At 38.2% G+C, this 18753-nt stretch overlaps 1 protein-coding gene across 16 annotated transcripts in view; it reads right to left on the bottom strand.

Moving 5' to 3' along the window:
- Positions 1–18753, bottom strand: part of LOC117237668 (polypyrimidine tract-binding protein 2) — a 414765-nt gene that overhangs the window by 192740 nt on the left and 203272 nt on the right. For 3 of the 16 annotated variants that reach the window (XM_033501880.1, XM_033501891.1, XM_033501882.1), the window contains one exon: positions 7421–7483. The exons of the other annotated variants lie outside the window; for them this stretch is intronic. The gene's annotated coding sequence lies outside the window, so the exon portion shown is untranslated. The remainder of the gene's footprint in view (positions 1–7420; positions 7484–18753) is intronic. 16 annotated transcript variants of the gene reach the window in all.

Raw genomic sequence — 18753 nt, 5'->3', positions numbered from 1 at the left:
ATCTGTGATCGACAAACATGCGAAAAAAAACCTGCTAGATTTTTCGACGTTTGCTCGGAGCGCGGTGAAAAAATATTCCACCCTCGAAATCGACTTCTCTCGCTGTGTATACGTTCATATCGAGACGTGCAGCAGCCAGGGACTGTGCATAAACATACTTATCGTTGGCGAGATTTAGAACGCGAGCGGGCGCTTCCGTTTGAGCCGGAGAGAGCAGATACACCGTGAGCAACATGAATATCTCAGTTGGCTTATTTACATACTCCTTCTGCCGCTATTCACCGGATAAGGCGCTCGATAGTATCGAAAACGCGACTTTTTCTTTTCTCTTTTTATTCCTTTTATCGAGTACAAGCTTTAGACCCTGGCGAATCTGTAATCAGCAGTATCGAATGTTAGTTAACGATATAACAGCGATATAACAACAATATCAAGGTAGAAAAATAGTCAATAGCAGTTATAACATAGTTAATAGCAGTAGTGGCAGTGAGTTAGAGCTAAGAAGAAAAAACTGGGTGATTGCGAGGATTTCCTTATAGTCTCAGTTGGAGGATATCAGACATTTTACGAGTTCCGTTTAAGGATAATTTTCACAGGATATAAACAAAATATAAAACACATAGGGCACAGCGTATGGTACATTCTGTAGAAACAAATTGAAAAACAAGTTACACGTTTACCGAAAACGAAAGTAATAATCGTAGAAATGAGATACTACCGACGATCGACTAATTATGCTAAAAAATTATTAAATGAAACCACTCGACCGTTCATCGAATATCAATATCACGACGTATCCTTACACGTTCATCATCGGATACCGATATCGCATGTTCAAAAACGAAATAATAATTTCCAATAAACAATTTCCTACAACCTCCACTGTCGTGCGTATTCTCTTTTCCCAATTAACGATAATTAATCACGAACAATAAATAATGCACAATATCAAATTCACCATAACAAACAGCATGAAAAAACGTATAAAACGAACGGACTTTGCACGAATACGTAGTATCTCTTACACTAACGAATTTCAATGGAATCAACGAAACTATCAAATTATTGGTATTGTTCGCGATCGACGAAATCATTTTTCGTATTCTTAGCTGTTCCTTTGGAACGCCCTACAAATTTTCTTTCGACAATTCTTCAATCTTTCCAACAGAAAATAAATTCAAGACGATAATATCGATAAAAAGTAAAATCATCGAACTTCTAATATTTTATTTCACGATTAAATTAAAAGGAACAAGCAAGCGCTTGAATATTTTTAAACGAATACTATGCACTATGTACTAATGCGTACTAATTCGGATACTAACGTGTATAGCATACATACTAGTAGATTCGATCGAAATGAACAAAAGCAGCAAGGTATTGGAACGACTCGAAATCGACGAGAGCTTTCATCGAGATTTCATGGCAACCATGAAAAGCAGAGGACCAATGGGGATGAGGAGTGGTTGTTGCACAGGTTGCAGCGAGCTCGTCACCTCGGTAAAAGCTGTGTCCGATTTATCGAAGGGAAAATATTCCCGTATTGTGAGACGACGCCTCTTTCAAGAGTTTCTCTGTACGAATACCGGTTCTTCACCTTTTCGCTATAGAAATAATCGTTTCAAAGCGTTCGATGGAATAGATTCGAAGCGGACAGGCGTGAAATACACCCGTGGATGCAGATAGAAAATTAATAAACTGTACTTTGACCGATATTCTGCGATTATTCCAGGAACGTCGGATATTTGCTTCGATATATTGATTTTTCAAGAACAATTCTTTCGATATTTCGGTAGAAACCCTTCGCGCTGCGGAAAAGTTAGTTCTAGGCTGCTTTCTCGTCCACTTACGGGAATTTAACGGGAGATTTGTTACAATATTTCTTCCGGACCGTTCTCATAACAATCAAAAGTTACTGAATAAATCGTAAGATTCCCAAGTTGTCCCGGTAGGCTTTTAACGTGGGTTTATATTTAATTACTTACACGAAGTTTAAGCGGGTTACGGAACATTGGGCGTAAGTTAGCTGCGATGTCTCGACAAAATACCGGTTACCGAACAACACGTTAGTCGATCGATGTTGTTAGAGCTTCGGTGGCACGTCTCTGGCATGTTGGGTAATAACGAAAATCTTTGAAACCTATTGTACGCTCCTGGAACTTCGATTAATAAAACTTAACGAAAGGTAAATATTTTTCTCGTTTCTACTACTATTACATGTCGCAATAATACGTTTCAATGCGTCGTATCAAAATCAAACAGCAACTAAAAGTTGGCCATTTCTACCGATATCACGATACAACAGACAAAGACACATAAATTTTCCATAAACCCTAAATGTGAACGGAAGTGCAACCAGGCGAAAAACGCGTGAAATACGCGAAACACTTGAAAAGGACTTCTCCGCTCTTCGCTCGCTTAGACGTTGAAAGCGGCTGTACGAAGACCAAACATATCCTCATTTTTGCGCAATAAACGCAACTATGAGTAGCGGCAGCGTTTGACTAACAGCGAGTATCATGTCAGGGAATAATTAAATGCGAGACGAGAAACTAGAGCATCAGGTAGACTTAGGGGTTACTTTGCCCTTCCCTTACACGTTGTAATAATCTCTCCAAGATTCGTAAACGCGGTGCGTTTGAAAGGAATGAAAAGGCAGCCGCGCCTTTGCGCGCCATATTGCGGATTCGCGCGACTGTAGCGAGCACGATTCTCCGCCGAGAATGGGGGGCAAGTGAGAAGAGGAACGGGGAAGATCAACCCTTTTTGCCCTTTAATCCGCGAGACTATCCCATCTGCCCGGGTAAATTCTCCGTCTGTCAACTGGAAACTGGAAACCGGAAACTCGAAAAACGGTTTTTCCCCTGATTTCGTCTGCTTTGCGAAGGAGATGATGCGATTTGTATCTTCCGACTCGCGGTATTTTTACTTTCCTTTTTCTTCCTCTGTACTCGAGTTTAAATGCCTGTACGAGCGAGTATTAAGGAAATTCCGAGGGCAGGAATTTTCAGAAATTTTTGGTAATCTAGACAATTTGAACTGTAACAACCAGTCTGCAAAAATCGTAATGGTAGAACTATCTGCCGTCATTGAAAATTTAATATAGCGAAATATAGCGAAAAACACGAATACCTCGGTTTCATCCACTTTACGATAAATACGATTGCAATATAAAGATTCACTTACATAGAACTAACTACTCGATTTCTGATCACGAACTAATTAATTGTACGCAAGAATACAAAGAGAAAAATATTCTAAAAAAAAATATTCTCTAATAGAAAAAGGAAAAGAAACAGAGAATAAAAGAACGTTTGAAGAAGGACTTTAATAAAACGGAAGGAAAGATAACTAAAATTCGCGGAGCTAGCGAGGGATTCGCTTTCAAAGAAATGTCGAACCAGCCGGATTTTCATTCTCAAAGGGACCAACCAGTCGTCGGTGCAGCTTCAATAAAGCGTCCTTGTCGGTTATAGTTGCACGACGGTGTAGCGAAAAGGCCCGATTCCAGCCTCCAATTCGTGCCAGCCTGTATTCACTAAGAAAATTACCCCGAGGGCAATCGGAATCGGGCAAGAATTTAAAGAGCACGTCGCTCTTTTTACAAACCCTTTTGGCCTTTCGCCTTTTCCACGCTCACTTGTTGCTGTCGACGTCCGTTGTTTTTCGCGAATTAAAGCATCACGAGCGATTATCAGCGTAATTAATAGACCGAGTACATGTAAATTTAACAAACAAATAATTCCTACCGGAGAACGTAGCATCGCATCCGGAATTTTTTTTACAGCAAAAACTTTCCTTCGAGATTATGTGCCGTTATCTTTGATTATAAATAAGAGAAACTTTAAAATTATAAAGTTGCCCGAGAATTCAGAGGATTCTCAGTTAGAAACTTTAATCGAGAGAGATGTACTTTACAACTATAAATTTCTTAGTAATCAGAAATCTACCTTTATACATTTAATTAAGAAATAACATTTACACGACAATTACACAGCTAGTTATTCCAAGAAAAATACGTGGAACAATTTATATTCATGGCAGAAATTCCTGAATTTTATTTTGAACCATTGCTTTTACTACGTTCCTGTATAATTCCAACGCGATCGCATAATTTTTGTTATTTTCCAAAAATCAGAACGCTGTTTACAAATCAAATCCCTCTGCCTAGAGCAAAAACTTTCCATCTAAATATAACTTTGATATTTTTTCAATTTATAACTTTGATTCTACGGTAAATTGCTGCCAACTCTAATTCAAAGTTTTCGCCGATTTTTCAAACGATTATCGATAAATTCATCCGCGAAACAAATATAGAATAAAACTGGTTAAACGAAAAATATAGGAAATTGTCTGGTAATCACAATTTACGCAGGGATAAATTGTTGATGCGGGCTGCCAATCGCTCGGAGCAAAATCGAAACTCGAATTAGGGTGAAAACAGGGTGGCACGTTTGAAGTCCTGATAACTGGAACCTGTCACCGTGCCAAAACGTGACGACGACATTTGAATTCGAAATCTCACCCCCTGAGCCAAACCCTCTCGCTTCGATCCTTAGAATCTCCTACCACTAATTGCCAGAATCTTTAGACCACGGAATAGTGCAACTCCCTGGTAAGCGTTCCAGATCCAATCTGGTTTGCTGTGCAGCCAAAGCGTGACAGCTCGTCTAATTCCTCGACTTCCGGCTAAATTTACCCGGAAACACAGCGTCTAGTGTACGAGCTGTTTCGTGTTTCCACGGTATCTCTGAATGTATTATTTATTTTTCCGTATATTTTGCTATTTTTAATTGGTTTCTCTCGTACGGAAATTTCGGTATCGTTCCTACACCAGTGAAATTGGACGTTGAATTAAGAAAATCGCATTTCTTCTACTGTCGCAAAATACAAAAATTTCACTAGATGTCGTAATATTATGAGATACGAAAGTTCTATTAATTACGTCATATAACGTTACGAGATGTAAAAATTCGACTAATTATATGCCATTGTATTACGCTTGTATTATATTATAAAAGTTCGATCAATTTTATATTGTCACGGGCAAAAATTTTATTAATCGTACGAGACGATATTGTGAGACATAAAAAAATTCTATTAATTACACAACGCAATGTTGTGAGATAGAAAAGTTCTATTAATCACATGACCCGATATTATCAGACACACAAATTCTATTAATCATACGACATAATATTGGGAGACTCGAAAATTCAATTAACTATACACGAGCCGCTACTACAAGACACGAAAATATTCTATTTCAATCATAGACTACAAAAGCTCTACCAATTTTTTATAAAATCCAAAAATATCCCTCGTGTCGACGAATATTCACAAACATCGTAACGAAACGTCAAAGACAATTTTCATACGCGGTCAGATCCTTTCTTTTCTCATTCACTTTGCATTAAAATATGCAACCGACGGTACAAAAATAATAAATCTTCGAGTTGTTTCGTCGACGACGCTCCACCCGTGGAATTTCATTTCCTGAATCGTCGCAACGAAATATTTCGTTTTCCATTATTTATTACACACGCACAGAGTGCACGCGTGAATACAAACGCGCGAAGAAGAGAGAGAAAAAGAAGAGTACGATTCTTTCATCAGGCACCAAGATATCTCATTTCTCGCTTGCAAACGCGTTCGCTTTTTAACATTTCAAATCCGGCGAGAATTCTTCAGCCTCGATAGACCTTTACCAGGGGTACTTTAATCCCCGCAGCAGGGGTCGCAATCGGCCAAACTTTTAATAGTTTTTTCTTTTTTCACATCCTGCCCTCGACATTGTTGCAACGTCAGAATACGTTCAACGAGTTTAACCGAATTCTTTTTCTCATTAAAAATACAGGAAACTCGATTTTTCGCTGGCGAAGGATCCGTTTCAGTAGAATTGGAATTTTTGTTTTATTAAATTGATTATGCGGATTTAGCATGAAATCGTGTTAGATGCAAGTTCCGAGACCAAAGAATTATTATCGTGGAATTTCGTAAAAACGTGCCGGGTATATAATGTACGAAATACGTTATACATCAACAGTAGATAGTAAATTTAATGTTGCAAGATTCCTAGCCTCGATATTGCTACTATTTTAGAAACTGCTAATACGAGCAGTTCAACAGCCGCGTTTCATCATCGACTCTATGAATCGAAACGTGCAGAAAAGCGTTCCGTGAAGCTCCTACGGTTACCAAATCATCTATGAGATCTGAAAATCTTTCGTACCTATAATACACGCAATAAATTCGTAAAAGTGTTGAAATACTCTCATGAACCAGTGTATACACGCATCCGGAGTATGCAACGCGCGTTATATCCTAACCATTCGATATTCCGTTGGGCGACAAGAGGAGGTGAGAGAGTATAGCGTGTATAGAGAACGGTCTACACAGGCTGGAGGCTCAACGCGGCACGTTAATGACAGGAAACCGGCAATATGAACTTGACGGCTCGGTACCGCATCGTGTACCACAGTAACGTACCGACAAACCGCAGGTGCCCCGACGACGTGGCTGCTTCGTTGCTATCCGTTACCCTCTCGCCCCTATGCCCCCAAACCCTCTCGCCCTCTCATTATCTGCCTGGGTTATGCACTTTGGTCCTGGCTCCGCTGCCTCTCTGGCTCGCAAGAGCAGGGACGTCCTCGTTAAGGAAGGACTTTCACGCTGTAAAAAAGTTTCCGGATCGACCGACGGCCTCTGATCGTGCTGTCTTTTCTTTCACCTTGTTCCTCGTTCTCGCGTTTCTTTCTTTCTTGTATTTCGTTTTTCCTCTGGAATTTTGTCAGCGGTTACCATCGTTTCGTCTGAAATGTTTTCATCGATACGATTCCACCGACCATGTTTCCGTACCGGCACATTGAAATCACCGGTAATCATTTCGACGACGATAATTGTCATACTTTGCACCGTACGTTATCGTTGATTACGCATCTTCATCTACGTGTTCGCTTTCGTCCATAAAAGAATAAAGAACGGTACAAGATAAAAGGAACAAAACAAAATATAGTAATTGACGGCAAAAAACGGTGTCGGTGATTTCATTCGTTGTAAGAGGAACTCGGTGTCGGTCGGTGAAATCGTGTCGACGAAAACATCGTCGATGAAATAAATGATCGTCGTTGATTCGAAGGTAACCCTTTTGCGAGATATAAAGCCAGCGAGAGTAAAGCTGTGTTGGAAGCTCGCCATTAATCCTACTGTCTTCTTTCGAATTTTTTTTTTTTTTTTCAACCAAGCGCAGTTTTCTCGCGTTAAAATATATATCAAGTACGAACAGAGTGCGAGAGAATTGTCGTTGGTTTCAGTTTTATGTTAAACATTTTCCTCGTGCTAGAACTACCGATCATCGTATAAAAGTTGTATCAACGAAATTAAAATGGCAAATTAGTTGATAATATCGATTGCGACTTACCAGTGGAAGGAATGGACCGTTGTTGATTGAAAGAATTTTAAGTGAATTCTTTGAGGAGCTTACCTGTAACAAAAAGGGATATATTTTTTAAGATGTCCGCCACATTTCCTCAAATATACGTTAGAATAAGAAATTTTTCTTCAGATACATGAAAAGTTTAAAAAAAAAATGAATATTTATTTTATTTTGAAACGCGACTGTTTCAATGCATAGTACATTAGTTTAAGAAAGTAGATTTATTAAAGGTAATGAATTCTATACAATTTCTGTGTTTATTTGTTATCATATTTTACAACCTTTAATGCCATACTCCAGCAGTGCACATGTATATGCTACGAGTTATTAATTATGCTTGGCTTTAAAATACATGATATACGATATCTTGCTCTTGTTACTTCCATAGAATTTCTCATTCTGTTACAGTTTCACGGTTATTTTGTAAACTACAACTGTAATTATTCGATTAAATCGTATCTTAAATTAAATCAATTTCACGTGATATTTACCGGTACGAAAAAAAGAATTTCTCGTCAGTTGTACCGTAATGGTTAATCCGTCTTGCGATATTTTATTCTTAAACATAGAATACTTATAGGAAGCACTGCATTTCAAAAATTCCACGCACATCTGGCCACAAAACCATTCCTAAGAATTGCCAATATCAAAGCCTTACACGCAAAATCCATTTTACGACCTCAACCCCTAAAAAATATGTTTCCTATCAATTCTGTCGATCTAAAAATCCTCCAACCCCAAAATTTTACACGGACCTAGTCTCACCCCAATCTCTCTCGATATAAATCGTCAATACCGAAACCCTACACTTAAAATCAATTCCTGTATGAAACAAAATGGTTAACAAAAATGGCCAGCGATTTAACAAATTTCCTTGATCGAAGGGTTTGCAGCGTTAAATTTACTACAAATCGCATACAATCGATATTAAGAAGAATATTCGCGCCACGATTTTTAATGCGATTTTTAATGCGATTTTTAACGCGATTTTTAACGCGAATTTAAACAACGATCTGAAACGCAAGAACACCCTTAACTCGCTTTCAAATAATTGTCCAACGATCCGAAAGCGGGATAAAAATCGCAGAAAGATTAGGAAACTACAAATCGGTAATGGAAATGGAAGATCGTTTCGTTTGAATCGTCCTGAAAGACGTGTAAGGAAACGGAGTCGCACGTAAGGGGTAGCAAGGTGGCTAACGATAATTCCTATCCGGCGTCACGTGCCGCCAATATAAATCACCCCTTGCTTCCTCGGTCCTCACTCCCCCACAATTACCTAATACGTCCGCCACGCTATCCCCAGACACCATCGGTGCAAACCACCCCCGTGTACTTCGCCAGCAGCCCCTGCGGCCACTAACTTACGTTCCAACGCCAATAATAGATCCGGACAGGCTCGAACCGCTTCTGACGAATTCCCCTAAATCACCGTATTTCTCATCGAACGACCTCCTCCCTTCTCTTAGTCGTCGACCAAAGGGGGTTGGTTACTGGATATTCGTCACGAAATCATTTCCTTGATGAGATATTAAACCGTACGTTCGAGGATATATGCGGATGGGGTGTGTAGAATTAGTTGTTGGCATGGATAGGGGAGACAACTATGGGATTAATCGGAGGACGTGTGTTTGGGAGAGGGAGGGGTGGTTGTGAGATACGTTTCGGAGAAACAGAGGTGGAAAGTCGAGAATTCTTGAGAAGAGATTTAAGTTTCGCGATATAATTGCTTCGTTAACGAAGATTGTTGTATGTTGCTAGGTGGTTGCGTGTAAGATTCGAAGCAGAAAAGGTAGAAAATTGAAAATTCTTGGAAACAGATTTCGATTTGACACTGTAATCGAGCGTTTGATCAAGAACGAATTTTAATTTGGCATTTTTCTCTAGGAAATTATCGCGTATGGCGTTCGATTCGAAGAAAAGGGCTGAAAATTTGAGAGTCGATCTCGAGAATAGATCGATTTAGATTTTTCTTCTACACTTTGCGATCGTTCTATCGAACAAAAATTCTAGTTTGGAAAGTACGTTTTAAGATGTTGTAGATCGTCGCCGATCGAATATTAAAAACACTACGATATTATTGAAGAAAATAGCTCGAGGAAATTAATTCACAAGAGAAACAGGTCCTGGAACAATTATCTTTGCATAGGAAATAATCTACACAGAATCTAAAGAAAACTAACCGCCCCTTCGGTGATAATTCCATCCCCATTAACACGCGATAATTTACAGAGCATATTTCCCGGTAGCGAGTATCTTTACACAACGTCAATTATCAGCGACGTTTCAACATGGCGGACGTTGAAATTCGTTACGGATAATAAGTTGCGTGGCATCATTTTCAAGCAGCTCTATCGCCAAGCCATCGTGGTACGACTATAAATTTCCGGGCAAACCCGAGAACCCATTCCCGTGCAATCCCATAGAAACTCGCTTAATCGTTATTAGTCTGCACCCCAGCGTCTTACGGAAACATAAATTCGGTCTTCATGCACGTGAACATCATAGACACTCCCATTTTATTGACACGAAATCTTTTTAGTCAACGCTTTCATACAATAATACGTTGGAAGAAATTTTTAATTCGAAGAAACAACGTATCACGACGATATTTATTTTATCTTGCAATTCGTTCGAAAAGCCCTGTGAAGATCACGTCAAGTTATATTTTTAAACGGAAACTATATCTCTTCGGTTCATATTCTTGCAGCCGATATCAACAAATTGTCAAAGCACTTTTACGCGTATCTTTTGCATAAACCACTATCGACGTATTAATGTTTGAAAAGGATGGCAAGTTGAATCCTGTTCAATGGTGAACATCAAACGGAAGGACAAGCGACTAGCCGTTTTGGGAACAGTATTTAGTACACACAAATGTACACACACAATCGGCTGCTTTTAGAGGTACCATGATGCACAAAGTCTGACGTGTACATTGGATAACGCCAATGCCGGCGGCGTATCAAGTTTGACATTTAATATCTCGATAGTGGTATGCTCGATATGCAAAAAATACAAGTAAATAGCGTTTCGAAAATGTTTTGATGTCGGTTACAAGCAATGTGGGATACGAAAATATAGCTGTTACTTAAAAAGATAGCCACAAAAATAGTGACCACGGAAGAGCTTTTCCAAGCAATTGCAGAAGATAAAATAAACATCGACATGATATGCCTACCTCGAAATTGTACGTTTCTTTCAAACGCGTTTGTGCGTAGCGTAGTTTTCCAGCTATTTACGTGTTTTCAAAGAAAACGCACGTATTTTATATAACACAGGGTATTATGCAGTGACTCGGTTATACACCGTAGTAGTCAAAATACACGAATAAAGATCACAAATGGGGAAAAATGTGATTCATTTTTGCCGATTAATTTTCGTCCATTAATTTTCATCGATTTCCTTACGTTGGGAAAATCGCCTGAATATTTACGAACCTTCGAACCTTATCAACCATTAGGTAGTAGAGACCTTTTCTCACGATTTCCACGGTCACTTATCCCCACTAAAGGGAACAACCCCTGGACCAATACGAATAGACCGCGCACGTACAATGCACACACTCTCTTTTATCATTTACTTTGCCCGTAACTGATACTAGGGGCATTACTTTACCTACGATATACAAGGGAATGGTTGGAGTCGATGGCCTCTCGTTGTTACGTACACCTTGACGTTTTTCAACTTCAGACAATTTTCCTGGCTAATTTCCACAATTTGATAATTTATTTCGAAAACCTGTAGCGGATTTAATTAAAATTAAGTCCTTGTTCTATCGGCTTTTGTAATTAAATATATTTCAGTTCAGCTGGAAGTGTAATATTATTAACGATAAATTAAATATACGTTGTATATTAAATTACAATCATATCACGATAACAGATAGAGAAATAGATAATATCGTAATAGAATATTCATCAGTTAACTGCGTTCGACGCGTATACACGTCAAACCAAAACTTTATTTCGCTGCGGTCGACGTGTATACTCGTCGTGTAAAATAAAAAATTACCATTCACTGTAAAAACAGAAGATTTTAGTAAAAAGTAATATAAATGGCATTTACTGGTATGTCTCCTTTCTACTTCCAGTATATAGTAACGCTATTATATATTTTATAAAAAAACGTTTGATCAATCGATTATTCCCTTTGATCATATCGATTATACTCCCTCCTATAATGTATTGCTTTTTATAAATTCAGTTGATTATTTTCCTCGATCCATCCTCATTTGTGTACTTTACCGCGTATATCGGCTATTCTCCGAATTCTTTTGTGCACTTTATTTTATTATTTTTTCGCAATTTCTAAGTTTTCGATAGCAATACCTTTTTCAACGACGTATTGCTAATTTTTCACCGAATAAAAATGTAATCTTTCCTCGTTTTGCTTCGCTTTTCTCGTTAAATTTATAGCACCAGCACTTGTCCTACGTTCGACGTGTATACTCGACATTGCTCGATTCCAATTACGCAACCCGCAAAGGATTTTTAAAACTAAATTTCGCGGTCAAACTGGTTAAGTGTAACCACTGGTACATCGATATTAGCAACGTTCAACAAATATTAGAATTATTTTAGTATCACTGAAGCAATATGGAATTCAAGGATAGCGAACGTTTGCGATGATGCAAACAGAAAACATTCGACGAAGAATTTTCAGAAATAGAGGCATAGATTCAATGACAACAAACTTAAAACGGAGATCCTTGAGAAACACCTAAGAGAAACCTACGTGACACCGATTTTCACTTAGAACGAAATAAACAATTAATATAAGAGGTAGGATAGATTCTAAAAGAATTTTACAAATATACATTCGTCCGGGTTCTTCGTAATATTTCATACGGATTAAAATTACTTTCCTACGATTTAATTAAAATATGAAGAATCTCGATGTTATTTTTACATATACTTGAGATGTCTTAACGTTATGTAAAAGTTCAATGAATCCACACGTTATTCGTTGGACGACTGAGTTCAGTAAAGTAAACAACCGTATAACGAATATTTATGAATTTTGTAGCTGTTTAAGATAAATACCATTATATTACAGATTCTCTGAATCGAGATTTTTATCGCTTTCAACAACTTGAAATTACTTGATCCTGTGCTATCGAAGTACGTCGGTGGGATTATTATCCCGCATGAATAGCAAGAATACACTTCGATTAAACGGAGAAATGTTAAACTTTTGGGCAAATATGACAATTTGTAAATGAAAAGTAAAAGGAAATTTATAATTCTTCGTAATCGAAATGGAAATGGAAATGGAAATGGAAATGGAAATGGAAAGTCGTATCGTTAAACGCGTATATTTATTTAATCGAATCGTATAAATTGACGACTGAATACAACAACTAATCGGAATTTTTATAGACCAGATATTTTTTTACTATCGCAGTGATACATTATCTGTTATACGTTTACAATATTAATTTTTCACGAGAGAATCGTCTGTTATTTCACTCCTAGATACAATTCCTGCGAATTCGTATTTTTATTGAAAAACCTTTCAAACATTCGATTCTTTCCAACGATAAATATTCTTACGTATCGTTTTGACAACGTAGAAAACATTACAAACGCAAAGCTACGGCACAAGCGAATCAACTTGCTTACAAAAAGCAATAAAGCTCTATTTACTGACGCAAAACAATCATCGGTGTATACAACATTGTGCAATGTTACACAACTCGGTATTAATATTATCGATTATTGCGTAATCTCTACCTTATTGCATCTGTAGAAAGGAAAGGCGTATTGAGGTGCTTGGGGCGCTTGGGGTACATTCACACGGTCGTAGAAAATCATGGCGGACGATCTTCACCGATGCACAAGCATACGATACTGCGACAATACACTCGCGCACACCACGATCACTCGGAACAAAGGAAACACGTGAAAACTGGGGTGAAAAATTCGAGCAACACGACGAAGAACCAAACTGTGCGACGGTCGAGGGAAGACTAACAATTCGAAAAGGTCGACCAGAGGGGACGAACCGAGGGGTTTTGAGTACGCTCGGGCCTGCTCGACGTCGCTTCAGACCGATTGTGTTTACATTACCGACAGAAACATTCTATTATTTACAGTTAACGTTCAAACCTACGATCTTTTAAATATAACATAAATTTCGTTATTTTATGTAGCACAGTATATTCGTCCGAAGATGGATAAAAAAATACGGAAAAGTGATTCAGACGAAATGGTGGAAATTTAACGGAGATTCTCGAAAGAACAATCTTTTCAAAAATATTCAAAACCACTACGCTACCTATTTTTTTCGACAACTCTTTCCTTCTTCTTTGTTCCTTCCATTCTGTATTCCTATTATGGCAACGCTGATTTTTATAATAAACGGTTCTCTTATTACGTTACCCATTACATACTTACATAATAATATCTTTAACGTACATCTCACCCGATCTCATTTTATCACTTGTCTTTTTTAGTCCACCAGCCCCTCTAAAGCACCGATGGTCTTTAGAACATCGTCCTACTTATCCCGCTCCGATGCTGTCGACCTCTTTTGCCCAATATGCACACTTGTTAATTGTATTAGTGAGAAAATTGACCTTTTTTCGGGCAACGTAAATACGTTAAAAACCTCGCTCTAGAACACTGTGCTACTCGATAACGACGGCCAGCTTCCCTCCGCTAAACCGATCTGTCTCGTTGCTTTCGTCAATTGTTCGTTCTCTTTCTGCTGTGCTTCTTTTCTCCGTATTGTTACTTGTCCGTCTGGTATTTTCTTTTCTCTTTATCTTTGTACGGGGAGGGTATTCAACCCGTTTAACCCTCGAACGATCGTGATGGGTTTATCTTGATCCAACGTGATATTTACCAGCGTCCATATATACGCGAAAATCACAATTTATTACAATTTAATGCAATTAATTTATAACAATTTAAAATGTTGGTTTATGTAAACAGAGGAACACGTACGGAAGTGCTACGAAAACGAGGAGAATACGAATTGGATCGACAACGAACCGTTACGAGACTCCGTGTCGGTAGTCCGAGGATTACTAAATCAAATCAAATTAAATTAAATTAAATATCTATGGCATCTATTACCTTCGAATTATTAACAAAAAAAAAAAAAAAAAGAAAATTCCAAGGATCAATCGCAGCCAAACCATCCTTTCTTCTCTAACTTCATCCAGTAGCAGCATCTCAGCTGAACCTTTCGTGAACAACAGAGTCAGTCCGAAAGGCAGGGGGAGAGAGAGCGAGGAAAAGAGAGCCTACAGGCACGTCCTCACAATACCGCATTACGATACCACCCCATTTACACCCTTTCCTTTTCTTCCAGCCACCCTTTCGTGTCTCGAACCCACCCTTTTGCCAAGGGAATTGCCGTTGAAGGTTCGAGGCGGCGCAAGATGGAAGGCGATCCTTGAAAATGAGATCGAAAGTAGGCCCCTGCGACACCCAAGACACAAAAGAAAGAACAAGAAACGAGATTCCCGCTCGTTCGTTTACTTCTCTTCTCTTCTCTCTCTCTCTCTATCTATCTATTTCGTTCCTTTTTCGGGCACAAAAGGGAGGGAAAAACGGGCGGCGAGGTCTCACTCCTTTCGTCGGGACGCCGTTAGAGCTCTGGATTTTGAATTTAGGTCGCGTGATTCTTCTCTCTCTCTCTCTCTCTCTCTTGTTTTTAACCTTCCGGAACTCACAAAGATTGGAATTACGATGTTCGCGACACTCGCGATGCTTTCTCGCATAATCGAGCGAGCTGGAAATTGATGCGTCGATCTTTTCTTCATGGAGGCTCTCATTGTCTCGCGTTTCTCGCGATCGTCGATGCTTAACTGTGGAGGTGCGAATAGGAATTCGCGTCTTACGGAATGAAAGTCGTGGATTAAGATTTTGGAACGCTTAGCAGCGTTTGAAACGTGTTTAGAAAGCTAGTATAAAAATTCTTCGCAGTACCAGATCTTTATTATCGCTATGATTCTTGAATATTTAACTTTAACTATTATTTAAGAATCTCTCATAACTATTTTTCGAGGATATTAAACCGCGGATGAAATTATTTTATTTCATTAGTATTTTAAAATAGGGAAACATTGATATTTCCTAAGTTTTATATATTATATTGTTACCGAGATAACCACATTCGTACTGCGATAAGTAATGGCCACAAGGCTTTATAACACAAGGCTCACAACTCGAAAATAAATAAATCAATCGTACTTTGAATTTCAAACTTTCACCACGATGTCTTTTAGATATTTTAATATTCGCCTTTCGGCATAAGATATTCGTGTTTCGATTTTGCATTTGTACCTGGCATTTGGATTTTGGACCGACGTTTCGTAGTCACTGCAGTCTGCTTCATAAGGAACGTCTTACCAGAATGCAAATGTGAAACGCAATTGCACGATCGAAAAACGATCGTTTATCCTGAAATACAAATATCGAAATAAATGAATATATCGGTAGAAGAAACTAATTGTTTCATTCTTATTAGAAGAAGCACATCGGCGAATAATAGAAAAATAACGAATCGCATTCCTACTTTTATAATTTTATAATTTACAATTCCAAAAGCAAAATTTCGCAGTTGAAAGTAACATTTTATTCGAAGCAAGTACGGTATTCAGATCCTTTTAAAAATTAAATAGGAATTTAAAAAACCATTCTAAAATTATAGAAATAGTAGAACAATATAAAAGTTCCATAAAACCAATTAACCAATTACAACGCTATTCTGTGTGCCACCCGCTTTGCACGAAAATTCGTTTCAGCGGCACGGTGGGCAAAATAACCGATAACATCGTTGTTCGAGCGTGCCGATTGCTCGTCCAAGTTCGATTGGGAATCAATCGAGTGCATCAGGCGGTGCTTTAATCGAGACGCGACGGTAAATCGTAAGAATCGGAACGGTTCTACCGGTGGAAGCGAGGGGTGGCGGGAATAAATTGAAGATTCGTTGGAAACTTCGAGATCTCTGCGAAACTTTGTTTAACACGACGCCCCGTAGATATCTCGAAAAATTTGCTCGATTTACAAGGAAACGCTCGTCGACGCTAAAAAAATTATGTAAATTTTGCTTTCTACGTTTTTAACGACGTAAGGCGAAGAAGAAGATAGGTTTGTTACTTCTTTTAGAATATCTATGTTTGTAATATTCAAAGACCGCGTGGAAAAAACGAGATAACTGATTCCTTTTATTTCCTGTCTTTTCTGTCGCTTCGTGGTCAGATAGGAATATTTTAATACGAAATAGCTGAGAAAAGGAATAACCTAATAGATTCGAATATACAATACATCCACGATGTTTTTCAAGAAACGAATAATACCAGTGTACTTTAACTTGACTAATATTAGTCCGCGTAACTAATGTTATTAATATTTCGTTAAATGTAAAGCGCGAGAAAAATACACGTTTAAAGCCAAAATTAAATCCAAAGACAGTTCCGATGTGGAATCGGTTTTTAATTTTCGCATTGTGTTTACTTTTCCATAAGAGACGTGAAACGTGACTTGTTATATTTTTCGCGGATACTCTGCAAATATTACAAACGAAAAGAATAGTTTAAAATATAGTTCCATGAACTTTGCAAGCTTCTGCCATCTATTCGAAGGTGTAAAGTTAAATAAAGTTAAATCTCTGTTTCGTTTTCGATGATATATGTCATATGATGTTTTTATTTTCTTTTTTTTTTTTTACTTTTTCTTTTATTCGTATTTCGTGTTTTAGCAAAATGCAAGAGAGACGATGTTGGAATTATGAATGACAGGGATGGTTGAAGCGTATTAATATGTTCAACGATGAAAGGTTATCGGAATGGATTTTTACTTTGCTTGAAATATTTCGTATTAAATATTCTATGTTTCCATTTGTGAAACAGGCAAAAATTATTTTTGAGTTCTGTCTGTGTTTTCGTTGCTCTGTTTTATTCGCATTGAAATTTTGTGTTTGGAAAAAGAAGATGTGTGTGTGTGTGTGTATGTAGTTGAAGAAGATATACATATTTCATTCTGATTTTTATATCGGTAATGTAGAAAACGTATTATGTGCGTTCTGTGAATTTATTTTGCACTTTCAAATTTCCTATAAATGTACAAAAATCCGCAGTCTACGAACGATCGACGAGATAAAAATTTGTTCACGGTTCTAACATCGTTATGTTTTACCAAAGTAGTTGGTCAATGAACGAACAATCGAACTGCAAACGTTATTGCAGGGAAATTTAGCACCACGAACAGGAACAGAAGTTCCTCGAATCCCAATCAAATTCCAGTCGATAAAACCGTGGAAATTTATCGCGAGTGGCCGAGATGTTTCGCAAACTCGTATCGAATCGACGCCTCGATACACAGGGGTTGGAGAAGCGTCGTAAACTCGAGGCTGGACGAGTCTAGGGAAACTACGATGGAAATATGTGTCGCTGATAACACGGATCGTTGCAGTTTCTGCAAATTATGCAAATGCAACCGGTCTAAGTGGCTTTCCACACAGGGCTGTTTGCGTATTAGAGTGGTAAAGAGCCACACTTGTTTCGGGGTTGCTTAGAAGCGTTAGTTAGCTCGAGTGGAAAAGTTGAGTTTTTGCGCAGGAAACTCGATCGAGCGTGATATTTGAATTTTATTTAATCGTAGTCCTGCATATTCTTTATTTCCTCTTTTATCTCTCTAATCCTCTTATAACGAACTTCATTTCTGAATGGATTTCGTAATTATTATTTCTCCAATGAATTCTAACTTGTTGGAATAAAAAATAAATTTACTTCTAGGCTACATTATAAAAAATAAAGTTACTTCTAAAATTAATGCTGTCCTCGAGTAGAAGATAGGGAATGGCGAATAGGCGAATGTTTCGAGAGAGAAACGTTCGAGAATGCATGCTCGAATAATTAACCAGTGAGTAGGATTTTTCATGGCATCCACGGGCCGGAAGTGGATGCAGACGATACGGTTCTTGAGCACAGCGAGGAAGACGAACAGGTAGCGGAGGAAGAGAAACAAGTCACGGGGCTCACTTCCATTTTTATTGTCAGCGAGCTCCTTCCGCTAGACTTTTATAATAATTTAATGCAGGACCGATTAAGCGGCGATATATTTATCCTGTGTTAACGACGCTGATACCGCTGAATCGACGCAAGAGTCACGCAATTAGGAGAAGTGAATTTTCCAGAGGATTTGCCTCTTCGACGCTCCTCCGCGCTATGAAAGCTGCATAAAGAAGATTCGAAGATTAATCTGTTATGTTTGTACATTTCGTAGTATTTTTAATGCTGTAGAGTGGGTCGAAGTGGAAATCTCCCTTCTTGCGAAGGGCTCCTAAGACAAAAATTTTCAAGA

This window comes from Bombus vosnesenskii, unplaced genomic scaffold, assembly GCF_011952255.1.
Source record: "Bombus vosnesenskii isolate JDL3184/JDL3185 unplaced genomic scaffold, Bvos_JDL3184-5_v1.1 scf7180000013395, whole genome shotgun sequence".
Taxonomy (NCBI): domain Eukaryota; kingdom Metazoa; phylum Arthropoda; class Insecta; order Hymenoptera; family Apidae; genus Bombus; species Bombus vosnesenskii.
The sequence above is the reverse complement of the archived record's forward strand: the minus strand, read 5'-3'. Positions and strand labels throughout refer to the sequence as shown.